General features: G+C 37.0%; 2 non-coding genes across 2 annotated transcripts; both read right to left on the reverse strand.

Annotated features, from left to right (window-relative positions):
• Positions 1 to 10,423: 10,423 nt before the first annotated feature.
• LOC128287498 (small nucleolar RNA R71) lies at positions 10,424 to 10,530 on the reverse strand. The gene has a single exon (XR_008278198.1). It is a non-coding gene; the product is annotated as a small nucleolar RNA R71 (small nucleolar RNA).
• A 4,991-nt stretch (positions 10,531 to 15,521) lies between these two features.
• On the reverse strand, positions 15,522 to 15,628 carry LOC128287581 (small nucleolar RNA R71). Its single transcript, XR_008278281.1, has one exon. It is a non-coding gene; the product is annotated as a small nucleolar RNA R71 (small nucleolar RNA).
• Positions 15,629 to 20,720: the final 5,092 nt, after the last annotated feature.

Below are 20,720 nucleotides of genomic sequence, written 5' to 3' on the forward strand. Positions count from 1 at the left end.
AAAACTCAATGTGTAATCCCAATAATAAACAAATAGTGAAAACACAGTATCAGTACAATCTGGGCCAAAGCCCTATTTAGTCTTGACATATCTTGGTCAAGCCTTTCGCTTAACAGTTCTTCGGGCTGAATCCTTTTCATAAATCATATCACTGGGCCGAAGCCTTTTCATAAATCATATCATTGGGCCGAAGCCTTTACTGTAAACGGTATGGCCCTTAGGTCCATTTCAATATCATATGTAATGTCAATGGATGTATGCAAGCCGATTTCAATATCAGATGAAATACCAATGAATGTATGCAAGCCCATTTGCAGAGACTACTCAACCCACCATTCGCTACTCTCCACCCGTACCAACCAACACACCATGTGAGGAATAACTCAACCCACCAACTAACACACCACTGGCAGCATAGCTGCTTTATCATATATCTGGAGGCCTAGCCTCTTTAATAACTGGGGCAAAGCCCTTTTCGGTAAACTGGGGCAAAGCCCTTTTCAATAAACTGGGGCATAAGCCCTTTTCGGTAAACTGGGGCATAAGCCCTTTTCAATAAACTAGGGCATAAGCCCTTTTATGTAAACTGAGGCATAAGCCCTTTTGCACTTCCTCCATCCATATAAAAACCCAACCCAATGCAACATGTCATGTATGCAGAATGTCATGCCCATATTTGAATAAGCAATCACAGTCAAGTCATTCATATCACCAACATATATTCACAATCAATCCGTCAATCACACAGTCCAAGTCAATCACTTGCCTACAAGGGCAAAATAGTCATTTTTCACATTATAAGGGTATTTTTGTAATTTTACCAAATATCAGGGTTTTCCATGTTCATTACAATTATCAATATTTCCGAGTGTTTAAACAATGATCTTTAACCCACTTTATCATATTCGGGCTTTTGGGCCCAAAACCCCTAATGGGCCCTACGAATGCTGATTTAGCCTACTTAACCCAAATTTTACAACAATACTAACCATGTTAACGTGCAACTTTTCCAAATTCCATTTTCTATCAATTCTACCCACATGGGTCCGAAAGCCCATTGGGCCCAATTTTAGCCTATTGAGCCCCAACTTACCATCGTGCACAAAATTGAGTTCTTACCTGTTCCATCGATCCAAACACCGATCTTATCGTATTTATCGCATCTATACCCAAAAGCAACATTACAAGTTCTCGAAATACCGGTATTTTAGCATTTCGACTTCTCAGCAAATATTAATCTAAGCTACTACGAGGGTTAGTACACACCTGTTACGGGTTGAAGTTGAAACGTTTCCAAAATCAATCGCCTACGATAACCACCACCTATCACTCAAACTTAACTAATCCAATATCAATATATGTAAATCCTAAGCACATCAGTCATACGGAACATAAGGGCATATTCGTCATTTTACCATACAGGGGTATTACGGTCACTTTACCCTACAGGGACTTTACAATCACTTTATCCTACATGGGCTTTACGGTCTTTTTACCTAATAGGGGTATTTTAGTCATTTCATCCTACAAGGGTGTTTTGGTAAATCTACAAACTAAGGGTATTTCAGTAATTTTGTAAACCAATGGTATTTCCATAATTTTTAGAAAGTCAAGGGTATTTCTGTAACTTTGTAAATCAGGGGTATTTTGGTAATTTTACAAATTGAAGGTATTTCGATAATTTCACAAACCAGTGGTATTTTGGTAATTTTACAAACTAAGGGTATTTCGGTAATTTTACAAATTAAGGGTATTTCAGTAATTTTACAAACCAGGGGTATTTTAGCAATTTTACAGACTAGGGTATTTTGGTAATTTTACTGATCGAGGGCATTTTGGTCATTTTGTAAACCAAGGGTATTATAGTAATTTTGTAAATCGAGGGTAAAACAGTAATTTTGTAAATCAAGGGTAAAACAGTAATTCTATAAATCGAGGGTAAAACGGTAATTCTATAAATCGAGGGTACTTTGGTAATTTTACAATTTGAGGGCATTTCAGTAATTTGGTAAACTAAAGTATTCTAAACAGGGATAACAATACGAATGGGCCTAAAGCCTATTCTCGGCCCAAATAGGCCCACACGCTCGTGTGGCCCTTTTAGCCCAAATCTAGCCACAATATGAGATTCACCTAGCCTAGTCCAATATTTACTACACAATCAAACAACTTATCCAATTGGGCTCGTAGGCCCATTGGGCCCACATGGCCCCTTTCGGCCCATCGCGGCCCGAAGTAGCCATCCTACAACTAGAGTAGTGAGAAAATACACACCTGATAGGATACTGGAGTTAATCCACGCTCCGAGCACTCTTAGCGAACGCCCAACCCAAACAGCACGCCATAAAGCGAAAGGGATCAGCCAAGAAAGGTACCTCTACTCTCCTCATGGTTCTCTCTATTTAAAGCCGACAGATCCCTCTTATGTTAGCTTCCGATGTAGGATCCTTCCAACATCAGAGTTTAAATTCAACACCAACTCTTGCCGCCCCCTGTTAGCAAAATAAATGCTCCTTGCTTGCCATGGGATTCGAACCCAAGCCTCCCCTCAGATGCTCCACACGCTACTTGCCATTAAGCCACAAGGCTTTTTGTGTCATATTTTATCCTCAATTAATTATAAAGTCTAAAGGCCAAAGTCCAGGTTCCCTTAAAAAACCAAAATAAATTGCAAGAGCCAAGACTTGAACCCAGGCTCCTATACAACCTTAATGACGCCATAACCACTAGACTACATGCTTCCTTGTGTCATTTATTTACCACAATAATTTAAAAGGCCCTCATCCAAGCATCCAGGGTTTTTTTTTTCACTTAATACCAAAATTTTTGCTAAAGCCCAAGTTTAAACCCAAGATTTCTCTAACACTTCTCAAAGTCATTAACCACTAAAGTAAACATTTAATTGTTTCATTTCATTGCACAATTAAATACCTATATACAACCTCCTTACGCAATACTTCTAGGCCCAAATTCAGGGTGTTACATGTCGTCTGAGGTTTTGAACTTGATTGTCTAGCATTTCTATCTCTAATCAAAATTCTTGCAGAAGCTGTGGAACGAGGATGATATTCTCTAAATTTCTTTGATGCTGACTGATGTGATTTGCCCGTAAATCTTTTTCTAGACTCTTTAGCCTTAGAATCAGATTTTTTTTTTCTCTTTGCAAAGCTCTTTGGCCTTACAAGCTCGATCAAACAAAACAACAAACTCTTTCAGCTCAAGAATCCCAACTAACACTCTGATTTCTTCATTCAATCCATCCTTGAATCTTTTACACATTATAGCTTCAAAAAGATGCATTCACGAGCATATTTCCTGAGTCGTACAAACTCTCTCTCATATTCTGCGACTGACATACGGCGCTATTTCAATTCAAGGAATTCTTTTCTCTTCTGATCAATGAACCTTTGGTTGATGTATTTTTTTCTAAATTCAACTTGAAAGAAATCCCAAGTGACTCTTTCTAGCAAAACTACAGATATCAAGGTATTCCACCACTGATATGCATTGTCTCTCAGCAATGATACTACACATTTTAAGTATTCTTCTGTGTGCAGGATAATTCATCGAATACCCGAATCATGTTCTCAAGCCAAAACTCAGCTCTCTCTGGATCATCATTAATAATGGATCTGAATTCCTCTACTCCGTGTTTTCATATCTTGTCAACAGGTGGTTTATTTAATCGTAAAGGATCAATACCTTGAGGAACTATAGGGATCGATTGAGGAATAGGTAGGGGTGGAGGTTGCGGAATAGCCCAGTTCGTATGAATGTACTGTGTGAACCAGTCATTTAATATCTGAAGGAAGACTTCTTTAGCCTCACCACCATGACTACTCATCAAGGGTCTAGATTCTGCAGGCGTTGTCCCTTGAACGGTAGCTAGCGCATTACTTTCTACATCGTCTGCTACAACTTGTTCGGGATCTATTACTATATAAAAACACATTTGGAAATTTCAGGAGTCATCACACTATCATAGTTTTATATATGGCATGTATAGCTAGACTCACATACACTACGTTAGTCCTAGAATCGACTAAACCGTAGCTCTGAAACCAACAAATGTAACACCCTTAATCCGTAACCGTTGCCAGAATAGGTTAAGAGGTATTACCGAACTTGTAATTCAATTCAGAACAATCAATTATCAAATAACATCATATCTTAATCAATAACATTCATTCACATTCTATATGTAATTAAAACAAGCATGCAAAACCTTAATCATGCATTCTAGACTAGATTGTAACATATTAAAAATTTCAAAAACTTAGAAAATTTTTCAGCATTTCAAATATCACACGCTCGTGTGAACAGGCCGTGTGCCTCACACGGCTAGTAGACAAGCCTATGTCTTAGACCGTGTGGAAATAGGGCATACATACTGCATTATGTTACACAGCCGAGAACACGCCCGTGTGCCAAGCCATGTGAAACTTAAAGAGTATACTGACTTGGGTCACATCTAAATTAGGCTTTCGTATTCGTTAAACTGTCTCCAAAATGCCATCTTCCACATTGTTGACACTCATGTTTGTTGGTTTTGACACTACCAACACTCGATACCGAAGTAGCTTGAGTCTTTGGACTTGTGGGTTGCTTCCCACGATCTCTGTCAGAATACCCCACTAAAGCAGTCAAACGATTATAATAAGCTCTTGATTTCTTGGAAGAGGAATGATAAGGTTTGCTCATCGACCTCTTCCTTGAATCTCTAGCCTCAAAATCTGCTTTTCTCTTTTCTTTGCTAAGTTCCTTGGCTTTGCAAGCTCTATCGACTAAAACAACAAATTCTTTCAATTCCAGAATTCCAACTAGAAGTTTAATGTCTTCGTTCAACCCATCTTCAAATTGCTTACACATTCTTCAGTAGGAACACACTCTCAAGCATACTTACTTAATCTTACAAATTCTCTTTCAAACTCAATCACTATCATATGACCTTGTTTCAACCCCAGAAATTCTTTGCGCTTTTGATTAATAAACCATTGGCTTATGTATTTTTTTCTGAACTCAGTCTGAAAGAATTCCCATGTGACTCATTCTCTTAGCACCACAGATATCAAAGTGTTCCACCACTGGTATGCAGTATCTCTCAGAAGTGATACAACACATTTAACACATTCCACTGGCGTACAAGACAGTTCATCAAATACTTAGATCGTGTTATCAAGCCAAAACTCAACTCTCTCAGGATTGATATCATACTATAGCTCTAAACTCTTCAGCCTGGTACTTTCGAATTTTATCCACAGGTGGTTTACTCATATGGAAAGGTTCCAAACCTTGAGGAGTTACCGGAACTGGTTAGGGAATAGGTGGGGATGGAGGTCGCTGAACAGTCGGATTCGTTCAGACAAACTCAGTGAACCATTCGTTCATCATTTGGAAGAAGGTTTCCTTGGTCTCTCCTCCCTGACTCTCAGATATAGGTCTCGATTTAGACTACACAACCCCATGAACGGAGGCTGGCGAATTACCTTCTACATCATCAGCAACTGCTCGATTCAGATCCATTTCTATAAAAAAACATGATTTAAAACTATCATAAGATATCATAATATCACAGGTTATATATGGCATGTATAGCTAGACTCACACATGCTGCGTTATTCTGAGAATCGACTAAACGTAGCTCTGATATCAATAAATGTAACACCTCTAACTCATATCCATCGCTAAAATAAGGTTATGGAGCATAACCGGACTTACCAATTAAACAATCATACAATTTTCAAATCTAAACAAACATCATTCAAATACAATCATATAGTCCCTAATACGAGTCCTTGAGGCATAAAACAAACATTAGAAAGGGTTAGGGAATAAAATAAGAACTCAAGGAAATTTTTGGAAAACATAGAAAATTTTCAAAATATAGGGGACACACGCCCGTGTGGCCCAGCCGTATGTCTCACACGGCCAAAGACAAGTTCGTATCACAGGCTGTGTGGACATTGAAATGGGATCACATGGCCGTGTCGCAGCTCGTGTCCAACCCTGTGTAACTCACTGACTTGGGTCACACTACCACCCACACACCTATTTGACTAGCCCGTGTACCCTTTGAAATGGCCTCACATGCCCATGTGCTAGGCCGTGTGAAAACTAGATGGTATACTGACTTATGCCACATGGCCAAGTTAGACGCTTGTTTGCTGGGCTGTGTGGAGCTACTGACTTGGTTTCTACTTAAGTACTAAGGGACACACGGTTGCATCATCTAACCGTGTGTCACACATGGCTGTGACACACGCCCGTGTCTCTGCCCGTGTGGACAAAAATAGGCTACTTTCCAAGCCATCTTTCTCACCCAAAATTGCAACATCCTCCACATACCAAATAACATATGACCATATCTTTAATAGGCATTCAAACCAATCTGAACCAAGTCTAATTCATGCAATATCAACACCAACAACCACAAAGCTCATAAGTATCACAATTTTCCAATTCAAAACATATCAATATCACCATCAAGAATTCACCTAATTGGTCACATTCAAATATGCATTATTTGCCTAATACTTAGCATGCTAATTCATTCTCAAATTAAACCATTTGCTATCTTTATCACCATGTCTCAACAAGGCATGCATAAAGCAAATATAAACCACATACCAAAGGCTATTCACATATTTACATAACCAAGAATAACAAAATAAGGCAAATCACATGGCTATACACATAATCAAAACATACATCATTTACAAGACAAATCAATAGACTAAATACATTACCAACATATAGGTCATATTAACTACAACACCTATACATGCCATATAACCAAGTATCAAGTTCAAAAGTACCAAAATGACAGTTGGATAGTGTGATGAGGTCTCTGACAACTCCCAATCTGAGCAAGCTTTGTAATCACTATAAAACATGGAAAAGTAAGTAGAGTATGCTATTAAGCTTAGTAAGCTCGTATTGCTAATAAGTACAACTTACCATTTAACTACGATTTAAGTACTTCAACATCGTATAATGCAACTCAATTTAAAATCCAAAGCCTAATACATATTCAATCCAAATGTTAGACATGAATTCACAAATCTTATAGATTCAATTCTTATAAAATTTATGAATATACCTGTACTAATACATATCCATCTCTTACTCTTTCATATCATCAATATACCCGTTGAACAAATTGGAATAGTATGGGATACTCGGGAATCTTTCACACTAAGTGCCAATACATGATCGAAACCATCTCAATCTCATATCTCGTATAAATGCTCACTTTCGAGCTATCATGGGTCTACTCACACAAGCTGACAGTCAAGACGTAACTACACGGTACTGCTCACATAAGCTAACGAGAATCCACAACACATGTCAAAAAACTCAGCCACCGGTAGAACATACGGAACAGCACCTAAAACACAATAACCCCTAATGACATGTCATTTGTATTTATCTATTCCTAAGGTTCAATCGGGATTTCACACTTCGTCAAATCTTTGTCGAATATTTTTGTGAAGTCGTATTAATAAATAATGCAATAATTAAGCATTTAAAACATAATTACAATAATATTTATTAACATATGAACTTACCTCGAATTTATATGGAGAGAATCAAGCTATCAATCCAGTATTTTGTTTTTCCCCTGATCTAATTTCAAACTTTTCTTTTCTTGATCTATATATAATCAAATTTAACTTATTTAAATATAATTCTATTCAATTTACTATAAAATCCATATTATGGCAAAATTACTATTTTGCCCCTAAACATTTAGCGTCTTTACAATTTAGTCCCTAGCTCATAAAAATGCAAATTCATGCAATTTAATTTTAACCTATTATAGCCAAATATCATTCATACCCATATCAGCCCACATTTTTCATTATTTCACACATTTACCACATAATTTATCACATTTCTCAATTTAATCCCTAATTTGAAATTTTATTCAAAATTACTTAACAAATGTTGTTTATCTAACAACAACCATCCATTTTCTATCATCAAACATCAAAACACATACTCATTCATCAATTGTAAAACCCTAGAATTTTAACAGTTTTACAAATTAGTCTCTGGGCTAGCTAGATTAAGCTACAACGACTCCAAAAACATAGAAATCATTAAAAATGAAATAAAAAATCACTTACATGCGAGATATTAGTGTAGCCGAATGTTAAAGCTCCTTCAATGGAGTTTTACACCCTTAATTTTGGTAGAAAAGATGAACAAAAAAGGTGATTCTTTTGTTTTCTATATTTTACTATCTTTTATTTATGATATTACATTTTTAACCTTTAATACTGACCTTTAAAAATCACTTAAATGATGTCCATCTTTGTCCATTAATAATACTAATGGTCTAATTACCACATAAGGACCTCCATTTTAAAGGTCCATAGCTATTAGACCCCTTTAGCTATTAGAACTCAACTTTTGCACTTTATGCTATTTAGTCTTTTTTATCAAATTAAGCATTCAAACGTTAAAATTTCTGAATGAAATTTTTATACAATCATACAATCATACTGTAGACCTCAAAATAATAATAAAATAAAGATTTGTGGTCCCAAAACCAATGTTCCGATTTGACTAAAAATAGGCTGTTGCAAAAACTATTTATTCTTCACTTTTCTCTCTTCATTGTTCTTGATTTTCTTCTCCTATTCTCTTTTCGATTTCACCTCTTGACAAAGAGTCATTCAACCACATTCTAGTGTTTGTGGAAGCCTCGGTTCAACAAGAATAAGGGGAGAAGGAAGAGAGGAGCAAACTAGTCAAGCCTCAGAGAAACACTAGATTTGATTCTTGTTCCTTATCCTTTTAATTTTATTGTTGTTGTTATGAACATGTCTATGAATATTTATAATGTTGATATGTTTAATTTAATTAGTATAACTTAAACTTAATTCATGTTAGGTTGATTGCATTTCGTCTACTTAAGTTATTAAAATTGTGTTTGTGTTGTTATAGGCCTCAGTAAGATGTCTGATTAAGTAAAATCACAACTAAGTTATTATAGCATTACAACTGTAAGGTAAATAATGAAGTAATTATTTAAATGGATTGAAATTGAAATTAATTGACACGATACTTAATCAAGGTAGCTGAGGGTTAAATTAGCAACGGTATCTAACGATACGTTAGCCTTGCATAAGTTGCAAGATTATTGTGATTAAACTCTTTCAAGGTAGAAATATATTGTTACCTCATGTAATCTTTTATGTGCTTATGAGATTGAATTAATTGTTTGAATTGGCATAGAGATATGCACAAGCGATTATTTTAATTTCATAAGTATGTATGTGCATTAATACATTTACTTATTAAAATTTCTTTAATCGGTTGAATTGACATAGAGATATAGTCAAACGATAAATGGATTTTGGTAGGTAAGTGTGTTCATAAGTCAGCAAATTACCGAGTTGCCGTGAATTTATTCGTAACAACATAAACATGAGTTTAATAAATCTAAGTTCAGAAATATAATTAATCTAGCACAATTATGCCATCTTGATTAAAATCATCTTTTGAAATCGTGTATTGGAACTTTTATTTTATTTTTATTTATTTTAGTTTTTTAAAATCCTAGTTTTTAATCACCTCTTCAATTCAAAATATTTTTTTCTTCACCAAAGTGTTTTTAAAATTACATTCATAAATATTTCTTTCCACACCCCTTGTGGGTACGATAACTCAACATTTACTTGTCACTTTATTACTTGTTACGATTGTGTACACTTGCACATTTTCGTCGTTTCAGGTTTTTGGCGCCGCTGCAGGGGATTGTTTTAAAAGACATTATTTGTGAAATTGCTAATTTTGCATTTTGGCCTATTTTTTCGGTTAAATTTTAATTCCATCTTTTTGTGCGATTGTTTCAGGTGTTTATGAGTATTGATCAAATTATTGGCTTACTCCTAGTAGACCTTGAAATTGAAAGGACTTTTTGACAAAAAAGAAGACAAGTGAATGAAAGAAGGAGTGAAGATATGAATTTTGAAAATCCAAACCAAAATCTAAGAGAAACATTCGCTTATAATAGTCATAATCCATCATTGTTGCCGATGATAGGAACTGTGCCATTCAACAATATGCCATTCATCTATTCAACGAGCTCAATTCGAGTATTAAGAGACCCAAAATCGAGGTACAACAATTTGAGCTGACACCGGTAATATTCCAACTATTGCAAAATATGGGTCAATTTAGTGGGATTCCTACTGAAGATCCACATCTTCATCTTCGGCTATTCATGGAAGTGAGTGACTCATTTAAACTAGTCGGGGTGACTGAGGACACCTTGAGACTGAGATTATTTTCATACTCCTTAAGAGATAGAGCATGAACGTGGTTGAACTCCTTACCGTCTAGTTCCATAACTACATTGCAAGAGTTAGTTGAATGTTTCTTAATGAAATATATCCCTCCATCTTTAACCACTAAGATCCGAAATAAAATCACTTCATTTCAACAACTTTATAAAGAATCTTTATATGAAGCATGGGAGCAGTTCAAGGAGTTATTACGAAAGTGTCCTCATCACGACATTCCTTGCTGCGTTCAAATGAAGACTTTCTATATTGGTCTCAATATTCATACTAGAATGATGATGGATGTTTTGGCAAATGGAGCCCTTCTTTTGAAGTCTTATAATGATGCTTACGAGATTATTGAAAGAATTGCTAACAATAACTATCAGTGGCAAACCAACTGAATAGCCTCAGAAAGATGAGTAGCAAGAGTTCATGAAGTGGACACACTTGCTTCTTTGGCAACTCGAGTATCCTCTATGTCTTCTATCCTTAAGAACATAATTGTTAGTGGTTTCAATGGTAATCTGTCTGGTTAGCAGCCAAATCTATTCAATATTATATCTTGTGAATACTGTGGAGATGGCCATTTCTTTAAAAATTGCCCATCGTTTCAAGAGTCAAATTATTTCATGGGAAATTAGAATTGGAGTGGTCCACAATCAAAGTTTTATAATTATTCATGGCAGAATCATCCAATTTCTCCATGGAGTAATCAATGGGCGAACCATAGCGACTCTGTTATGCCATTTCGATAAAATTATCTAACAGAATATTCTTAAGAAGTGCAACAACCCCCACCAACTAAATTGTCAAGTGATCTTGAGAATCTACTGAAGGCATACATAGTGAAGAATGATACCACTTTAAGAAATTTGGAGAATCAAATGGGTCAGTTAACCAATGAATTTCAAAATAAACCCCAAGGTATTTGGCCGAGTGACACAGAAGATCCAAAAATTTTGGGCAAAGAACATTACAAAGCAATCTTTTTGCCAAGTGGAAAGACATTGGAGCCCAAGGTGGTTGAGGTTCAAGATGAGCCTGTTGTAGCTTAAGACAAAGAGGAAGTTAAACTGAGTGTTGAAACTCATGTTCCATAAAAGTCAGATATGGTGATCCTTGATGAGGTAAACTCTAAACCAATTAGTTTTGATTACCTAACACCCTTCTCAGATGCGAAAAATTTTCTATAGAAGAGTTGCCCGATTAAAGCTAAGATTCGACGACTGCCATATCCTCAACGATTCCATAAGTAACAAAATGATATCCAATTGAAAGAAATCTTTGATGACGATGTGACTTTTAATGACTTTGATGCTGCTAAATCCTCAGATATAGTTGAAGACTGCTCTGCTATTTCCAAGATGGAATCGCTAGCTTCTACAGAATTAGAGCTCAATTCTTTAGATGATCTGTTAGAACATATTTTACTGGAGGATTCACCAAGTGATTATGTCGATGAGGAATGTTGGGATTTGTTAGAAGCTAAAATAAAGGGATTCACTCAAGAAGTTTCACTGGAATCATTAGAGTTACTATCTCGGGAGTACACACAACCAAAAGTGTTGATTAAAGAGCCAATCGAATTGGAGCTGAAGACTTTGCCTCATCATTTGAAATATGATTACTTAGGTTTATCTCCATTTTTACCTATCATGATTTCAGTTGAGTTCACCAAGAATCAAGGAGAAGAGTCATTTTAATTTTGGAAAAGGATAATAAGGGTGTCAGACGAGTTATTGCAAATATTCGAGTCATGGGTTGGAGGATTTGTAAGAGTTATAGGAAGTTAAACAAGGCCACCAGGAAAGATCGTTACGGGGCTTTCTTTCCTTAATAAGATGTTGGACAAATTTGATGGGAACGAATATGATTACTTCCTAGGTGGTTATGGTTGGTATGACAAATGGCCATTTGACACCACCATGGTCAATGACGATCCTAAATAAAATGGAGGGAGTTCTCTTCACTTTCTCAATTTTTATTTTATAATTTTGGTTTTTTTTTCACATTTGAATAAAATGGTAGACTTAGATAAAATTTTCTTTAGCTCATGGGACTTAAGTAGGACCATCTGTGACCCCTCTAGTCTTTCTTGAGAGTTTAATTTAATGTAATTTTTTGAAAAATATTTTTCTATGTAGGTTGAAGAATTTAAGTATTTGTTTTGTTAAATAAAGACTCAATTTTTAACCCCAAGCACTAATTTCTTTAAGTTTTTTATTTATTTATTTTACTTTCAGTACAAGAGCTTAGGATCCAAAAAGAGCTACCATTGGGCTTAAGATACTACTAGGAAGGAAAATATTCAAACCTTTTCTACATGAACCTATAGCCTTTACCTTGTTCCATCACCACTCCCAAGTAATAGTTCATCTCACCTAACCCCTTCATGTTATAGCCCTTAACTCTCTGAATCACCACCTCAAACACCTTCATTCAAAGTTACCAACTATCGCACCTAAATTATCCTTAAAACTGTCACCCCCTTCAACTCTAAACCTTACCCTTAGCTACTCACCCACATCCCCAAAATTGAAACAACCTTTAACAGATTTCCTAAGTTTGACATTGAGAGTCCTTTTATCTAGCACCATTCCATGGAGTGAACAGTTTGGTACAGTGGCTATGCTGCAACACATGTAGTTGTAGCAATAGGATTATTAGAGATACTCAAAAATAAGGGATGACTCAATTAGAGATACATTTCAATATATATTTCGTAACCTATTCATTTTTTGTACCTGAATTTCTAGACTTTATACTCGAACCATGGACTCCAATGTCGAGAAAGTAAAAAGATGAGTCACATTCTTAAGGATATGCAAATAAATAAAAAGGGGGATCTTTACTTTATTTCATTTACTTTCCTAGGTTCTTTAATGTTTTAGGATTAGGTTCTATTAGGATTTTTATTTTTCACATAATAAAACAAGAGGTGGAAATCATAAAAAATGAACAAGTTGCAAAGTACAAAGTGTGGTAATAGATATATACATGTCTAGGATTGGATCTAGAGAGAGCTTGGTACCTAAGTAGTCAAATTGGATCACCTCATCTTTTCTAAAATCCTACCTGGTGTATAGTATCTATTCACTTCTAACAATGAGGACATTGTTCATCTTAAGTAGAGGGGGCCGAAAAATTGTAATTATTTCCTGTCAGAATAAAATTTTATTTTAATTATGATTATTGATAAACCATAAATTATACATATTTTTACCCCAAGTTTAATGCATTTTATGGATGATTTCTCATTAGAATTGGTGAATTCGATGCTCCTAATGCTTTAGTTTCATGTTTTATACTTGGGAGAGCACATGGGAGAGAAAGGAACGAGAAACGAGCCAAAAATAGAGAAAATGGGCCAAAGTATGAAATCAACACGGCCTGGACCTCCTCACACGGGCAGACCACACGGCTGTGTCAATTTGGCAGGCTCGAACATGGCCTGAAGTAATCGAACACGGGCATGTCCTTGCTGAGCCCAAGTTGAGTCCAATTAGAAAAAGGTTAATTTTGAGGGCTTTTAGGAATTCCAAAGCCTATAAATACACCCTAAAGAAGGAAGAAAAAGAGGACGGAGAAGGGGGAGTAAGGAATTACTCCAAGGAAGTCGATTGATCCATCTCAGAAGTCAGATTCATCATCAATACTGAAGATCTCTCCTCAATTTCCCTTTAGGAGTTTTGGGTTTTTCTTTATGTTTTGTATTCTTTATTCTTCTGAGATGTTTTCTTATTTAGTTATGAACTAGAACTTTTAAATACCTAAGGGGAATGAAACCTAAGACGAATCTTGTTATTATTTTCTAAATCGTATATTTAACTTGTTTTTAATTATGTGTTTTTAATTCTTGTTTTGATATCCTAAGATAATGATTCAAGAAATGCTCATATTCAAAGGAGGAATAGACCCTGTCTAAGAGTACATTTGTCATAATTAAGCGGAGTTGATTGCGCGCCTAGACATAGGGTGACAAGATTTTGCCGGATTAGGGTGAGACCTAATAAGGGGGTCCATAGATCGAGTTAATACAACCCTAGAGTGTTAATTAGAGAAAAGTCTCGGTTATTCAATCTAGGGATTAGACATTATTAGTCTTGAATAGGGATAATAACATAACTTAGGGATCTTTAAGGAACAAGTTGAATGAATAAATCGTCCGATTCGGAGCCAGAATAACAAGTAAAGTCTAGGTGGATTTTTCCTTAGGTATTGTCTTAAGTCAATCGATTTTTCCCAAAAGCAATTCCCCAATTCTTTTCTCTGTGTGTTCTTAGTTAGACAATTAGTTAATTAAAACAAAATCTCTTTATTCTTAGGCTAGATAGTAAAATGACAGCCATTACTAGTACTTTTAGTTCCTTTGGGTTCAAAAATCCGGTCTTGCTAAAACTATACTACTGCTCGATATGTACACTTGCCTACATCACAGTAATAGTTAGCTCAAAAACGAGTAATTATAAATATTTAAAACCTATCACGAAATCACGCGATCAAGTTTTTGGCGTCGTTGTCGGGGAACTAAGATATTAGGAACGCTCAATTTTTATTACTTTAGCCATTTATTTTTCTTGCAATTTAATTTAATTTTATTATTATTATTTATTAACCTACTATTTCTTTCTCTTGGCAGGTTTTTATAGTTTATGACTAGAAGTAACCCGTCAGGACCATTACTTTTTGACGAAGAAATTGAACTGTACAATTCTTAGAAACAAAAGAGAAATAAAGCGCAGCTTAAGATACACGGAGAACGAGCAAGAAGATGATACTCGACCCCTAACCGAAGAGATGTCTAAAAACCAAGGCAATCAGCTACCTCCTGCAATCGCTGTTAAACAAAATCTTGCTCCACGTACTATGTATGATTATGTTAAATCTTCTTTAACAGGAACTGAATCAAGCATAGTTAGACCTGCTGTAGCTGCAAATACTTTTGAATTAAAACCTAACACTATTCAAATGATACAGCAATTTTTTCAGTTTGATGGTTTGCAGGATGAGGTTCCCAACGCTCATGTAGCCAACTTCTTAGAACTATGCGATACATTTAAAATTAATGGAATTTCTGATGATGCCATACGTCTTCGGTTGTTCCCCTTTTCATTGAGGAACAAAGCTAAAAAGTGGTTGAACTCGTTACCACAAGGGTCAATTACTACTTGGGAACAAATGACCGAAAAATTTTTATTAAAATATTTTTCACCGGCTAAAACGACTAAGTTACGTAATGATATCTCTTCTTTTGTGCAGATGGATTTAGAAACACTCTACGATGCATGGGAGAGATACAAGGACCTTCTGAGAAGGTGCCCTCACCATGGGTTACCGCTTTGGCTCCAAGTACAAACATTTAACAATGGTTTGAATCCTTCGACTCGGCAAATGATTGACGCAATTGCTGGTGGAACCATCAACAATAAAACACCGGAAGATACCTATGAGTTTATAGAGGAGATGTCACTGAATAACTATCAGTGGCAAGTCATGAGGACAAAGCCAACGAAAACAGCTGGCGTTTATAACGTCGATTTGGTCACCATGCTCTCTAATTAGGTAGAACTCTTAAATAAAAAGATTGATGGTTTTCTTAATTCTTCAGAGGTTCACCCAGTAATGCAGTGCGAAGCAAGTGGAGGTGGAACAAACCATTCGGAATACCAACCTTATGGCCACAACATGGATAACGAGCAATTAAACTACATGGGTAATAATCCTCGACCTCAAAACAATCTATTTAATAACACTTATAATGCAGGTTGGAGGAACCACCCTAATTTTTCGTGGGGCGGTCAAGGAAATCAAAGACCTCAACATCCTCCGGGCTACCAACAACCACCCTACCAATAGGAAAAGAAGCCAAACCTTGAAGAGATGCTCTCAAAGTTTATATCAGTGTCAGAAACCCATTTTCAGAACTCGAGACAGCACTTAAGAATCACCAAGCATCGATCCAAGAGCTCGAAACTCAGATAGGCCAGCTTTCCAAACTAATCTCCAAATGACCACAAGGTAGTTTGCCAAGTAATACCGAACCTAACCCAAGGGAACAACTCAACACAATTAATATTCAAGATGACGAAGGAGTAGTTGAGCCTGAACCAGAATCAAGGCAAGAAACTGTGGTAAGCAAAGGTCAATGTGAGGTAGATCAAAATACAAACAAACCAGTGACAGTCGAATATAAACCTCGTGTGCCATACCCCAACGCGACAAGGAAAGACCGCTCAGATGAACAATTTGGTAAATTCCTTAAACTCTTAAAAAAATTACATATTAACTTACCGCTTATTGAAGCTCTATCGCAGATGTCAAACGCAATGAAATTTTTAAAGGAGCTTTTAGCAAATAAGTGGAAGCTGGACGAGGCATCGCATGTGGAGCTGAATGCAGTTTGCTCGGCCATTCTCCAAAATAAACTACCCAACAAACTAAAAGACCCAGGGAGCTTTACTATTCCTTGCTTAATTGGTAGTTTAGATGTTAATCATGCATTAGCTGATCTAAGGGCTACTATCAACGTCATGCCTTACAAAATGTTTAAGCAACTAGGTTTCAGGAAACCCAAACAGACTAGGATGAGCATTCAATTAGTAGATAAAACTAGAAGATTCCCTAGAAGTATTATCGAAGATGTGCTAGTTAAAATCGATAAATTTATATTTCCCATTGACTTTATTGTTGTAGATATAGAAGAGGATAGCAACACTCCCTTAATTCTAGGAAGGCCCTTTTTAGCAACTGCTAAAACCATCATTGATGTTGGCACAGGTGAACTCACACTCCGGGTGGGAGACGAAACAATCACCCTTCAAGCTCAAAATTCTAGCAACACATCAGGAATTGAAGGTGATCATTTAAACCATTCTACTAAACCTAACAATATGGTGAAACCTACTTTGCAGAAAATGAGTCTGAAGGAAGCACACGAGTCGTTCTCAAGCAATAGTAGAGGACCTGCTCATAAAGATCGAAGATTACAAATCGAGGAACTTAATGAATGGTGGACGCACAAACCAAGAACACCCGACAAACCAAAACTACACCAAAACGAGCCGATACCTCTCCAAATTAACTTAAGGTTCGTGATAAGGTCTTATTAGATGCCGCAGATCCCCACATTGTCACTACCACACCGAATGAGGAAATCCCTCTTACGGTACTCAGTATTTTTCCATTCGGTACGGTGGAGGTGAGTCATCCTAAGTTTAGCATTTTTAAAGCTATAAACTCCTCAAACCACCATGACCATTCACTGAAGAGGTAAGTCGAGCTTAGACTATAAATAAGCGCTTCTCGGGAGGCAACTCGAGCACTAACAATATTAATTTCTTTAAATTTTGGTATGTAACTCCTAACTTACTAATAGAAATCTTGAAGACAGGTGTTTCCACAGAGACACGGCCAAGCACACGGGCGTGCTTAAAGTCGTGTGAAAACAGAGAAAAAGATTTCCCCAACACGGGCTACGATTAAATGCCATGGCCGTGTGATATGGCCATGGTCGAGCCTGCCAAAACAACACGGGCATCGACACGGCCTTGTGGAAGAACCGTGGGTGAGCCTGCCAAAACAACACAGGCGTGCGACACGCCCGTGTGGAACACCCGTGGTCGGACTTGTTAAATTAACATGGGCGTGGGGCTTGCACACACGGGCGTGGGAGATATGGACGAAGCTAGACATGACCGTGTGAACCCACATGCCCGAGGAACACGGGCATGTACTAAATGTTAAACGCGCCCAAATTTGAAATTCACGAATTACACAGGATGAAATTAGGGGACACGGGCATGTGCCCTAGCCATGTAGCCCAAAATCTATAAATACCCTACACTATTCACTTTTTTCCCCATTCAAAAACCCCAACCCTAGCCGCTGTAACTCCACACGGCCTCCCTGCCACACCCGTGCGCCTCTTCCCACTTCATTTTTGACGCTCAATCTCTTTCCCTTAGCGTTTGTTTACTCCTTTCACTTCTATTTTACTTATTTCTAATGCTTATTATCAACATAAACTTCATATCTTTTGAACTATTTTTTATTTTTCTACCATTTAATTTGCATTCTTAGGTTAGTTATCATACATTTTGTGTTAAATCAAGTTATTAGGAACACCTCATACCCATGATATTACTATGTTTGTTCTCATGCTATTACCATGCCAATGTATATCATTTAATTTGCATTCCTAGGTTAGTTGTCATACATTCCATGTTAAATTGAGATTAGGAAAACCTCATACCTATTATATTTCTATTCTCATTCTCATTGTTATTGTGGTTGAGTTTGCTTCATATTAATAGTATTGGCTGAAATAATTAGTTCCAAATCCATGCCTTTTATTTTTTCGAATTCGTTTACCTATTATTGTTATTCTTTATATTACAGGCTCACAATGTCGTCTTCAAGAGGAAAGAAAACTGTCGTACCTGCTTCAAAGAAGATTAAGGGAGCGTCCTCTTCCGCAGGTCTAACTGCGAAAATTCGTCACCCTCTCCTACAATTTCCTCGAGGGCCCCAAGAAGAACTGTTCCAAATAATTCAACCCCGACCTTTAATTGCGGGTCGCTGCATCGACTGGGCTGCTGTAGAACAGGTTCAGTTGGCTAATTTGATTCGAGCCCTCCTAACCACTGACCCTTGGGAGCTATTCTTTGGGATTATAGAGCCAACATACCTTGAGCTCACGATGGACCTATGCTTAACGTTGCATCTTCAGACTGTAATGACGAACTACGATGATCCCGGCACGGTTCAATTTCGCCTAGCTAGATTAATTCGCCAGCTAAGCATCCTAGAGTTTGGTGCTGCACTAGGCTTATATACGGAGGAGTTCAAGGAAGAGAATGAACTACATACTCTCAGTCGCCACATACATTTCTCTCCCTCGAAGTGCTGACACACTTTGGCCCCTAGCACGGCCTCCTACAATCCTAGCCGCTCCAAGGCATTAGTTCTCCCACTATCCCTGAGGTACTCACACGTTATTTTAGCTCACATGATTACAGGGAGGTGAGAGAGCATTAGGGTCAGCAACACCCACGATGTCTACTTCTTATGGTGCATGTCATAAGGGCATGTCATCGACCTTGCCTATTTCATCGCCTTTGCGATTCAGCACCAGACAGAGTGGCATAGGAAGGGGTTCGTCTCCATTGACCCCTACGTGACTCGACTGGCACGACACTTCGGGCTCTTCAACATCGCGGCCCAAGAATCATCCCTCACCCTCATCGGCCAGACCACAAGGCATCTCAAGCATACTTAGCATGAGGATGATCGAGAGGCGCCGAGGAACCTACCCTTCCCAGTACCGTCTCACCCAATCTACCGAAGAGGAGGCCTATGAGGACACTCCTGATGATGTCCACACATAGCATGAGGGCCCAACGACTCAGCCACCACCACCCTCTCGTCCAGTTCATGCGGCAGCTTCATATGCTGACATCTCTGAGTGCCTCACCCGATTCGAGCAGCAGTGTTTTCAATGATTTGACAGCATTGATGCTACTCTACAGCAGATTTGTCAGCACCTCCATATCTTATCTCCAATCCTACCTCGCGAACCATCCAGCGATGAAGATGTTTAAAAATATTTATTTATTATTTTATGTTTTAATTTTTTATTGAAACTACTTTTTATTTTTATTAGATTTTAGAAATTTTATTTTTAATTATTAATTTCGGTTATTTCTTTTTGAGTAATTATTCTTCCTAATATGCCCTAAAAAGTTCCTAATTTTATCACAGTTATATAAAGCTCTTAAGCTCACCGTCACATAAGAACTAAAACTCCACCAGGAAAGGCTCTCCACGACTGCCATGTCCTGATCGACCACGTCCATAGCTACCACTAGATATAATATTCTTTTTATGGACTAATGAACCTTTACGACCACCGGGGTATCCTTCTCCACTCTCGAACCGATCACTCTCCAAAACTCTAGTTTAAGGAATTCATCATACAGGAAGTTTCACTTCTCTCCGTATCTTATTTTTATATTCTATAATACCTATCTTTGTACATTTAGGGCAATGTACATCTTAAGTGTAGGGGGGCATTCATTTCCTTATTAGAAAAATCCTTGAATGACTGTCTTGTTCTCTTAAAAAGCTCTCATATCATATTTAGGATAAATTTTAATTGATTTATGATTTTGATTGATATATCTTGAATTAAAACATAGGCATTTATGCATTGATTGCTTAAACTTTAAGACCTTAGAGAATCAAGCATGATAAGTTGATTTTTAAGAATTTATAATTATAGGTTGTTTCCCCAAGTCTAGGTATTACTTTGAATTGGAATTCACAAGTCTTAACATCAAAAATCCATAATTTTTTGTGAGATTTTTGAGCCTTTTGAGCATCTATTAATCCTTTCATGCTCACTTCTATTATTGCTTTGAGTGCGTC

The sequence above is a fragment of the Gossypium arboreum genome, chromosome 13 (assembly GCF_025698485.1).
Source record: "Gossypium arboreum isolate Shixiya-1 chromosome 13, ASM2569848v2, whole genome shotgun sequence".
Lineage (NCBI taxonomy): Eukaryota > Viridiplantae > Streptophyta > Magnoliopsida > Malvales > Malvaceae > Gossypium > Gossypium arboreum.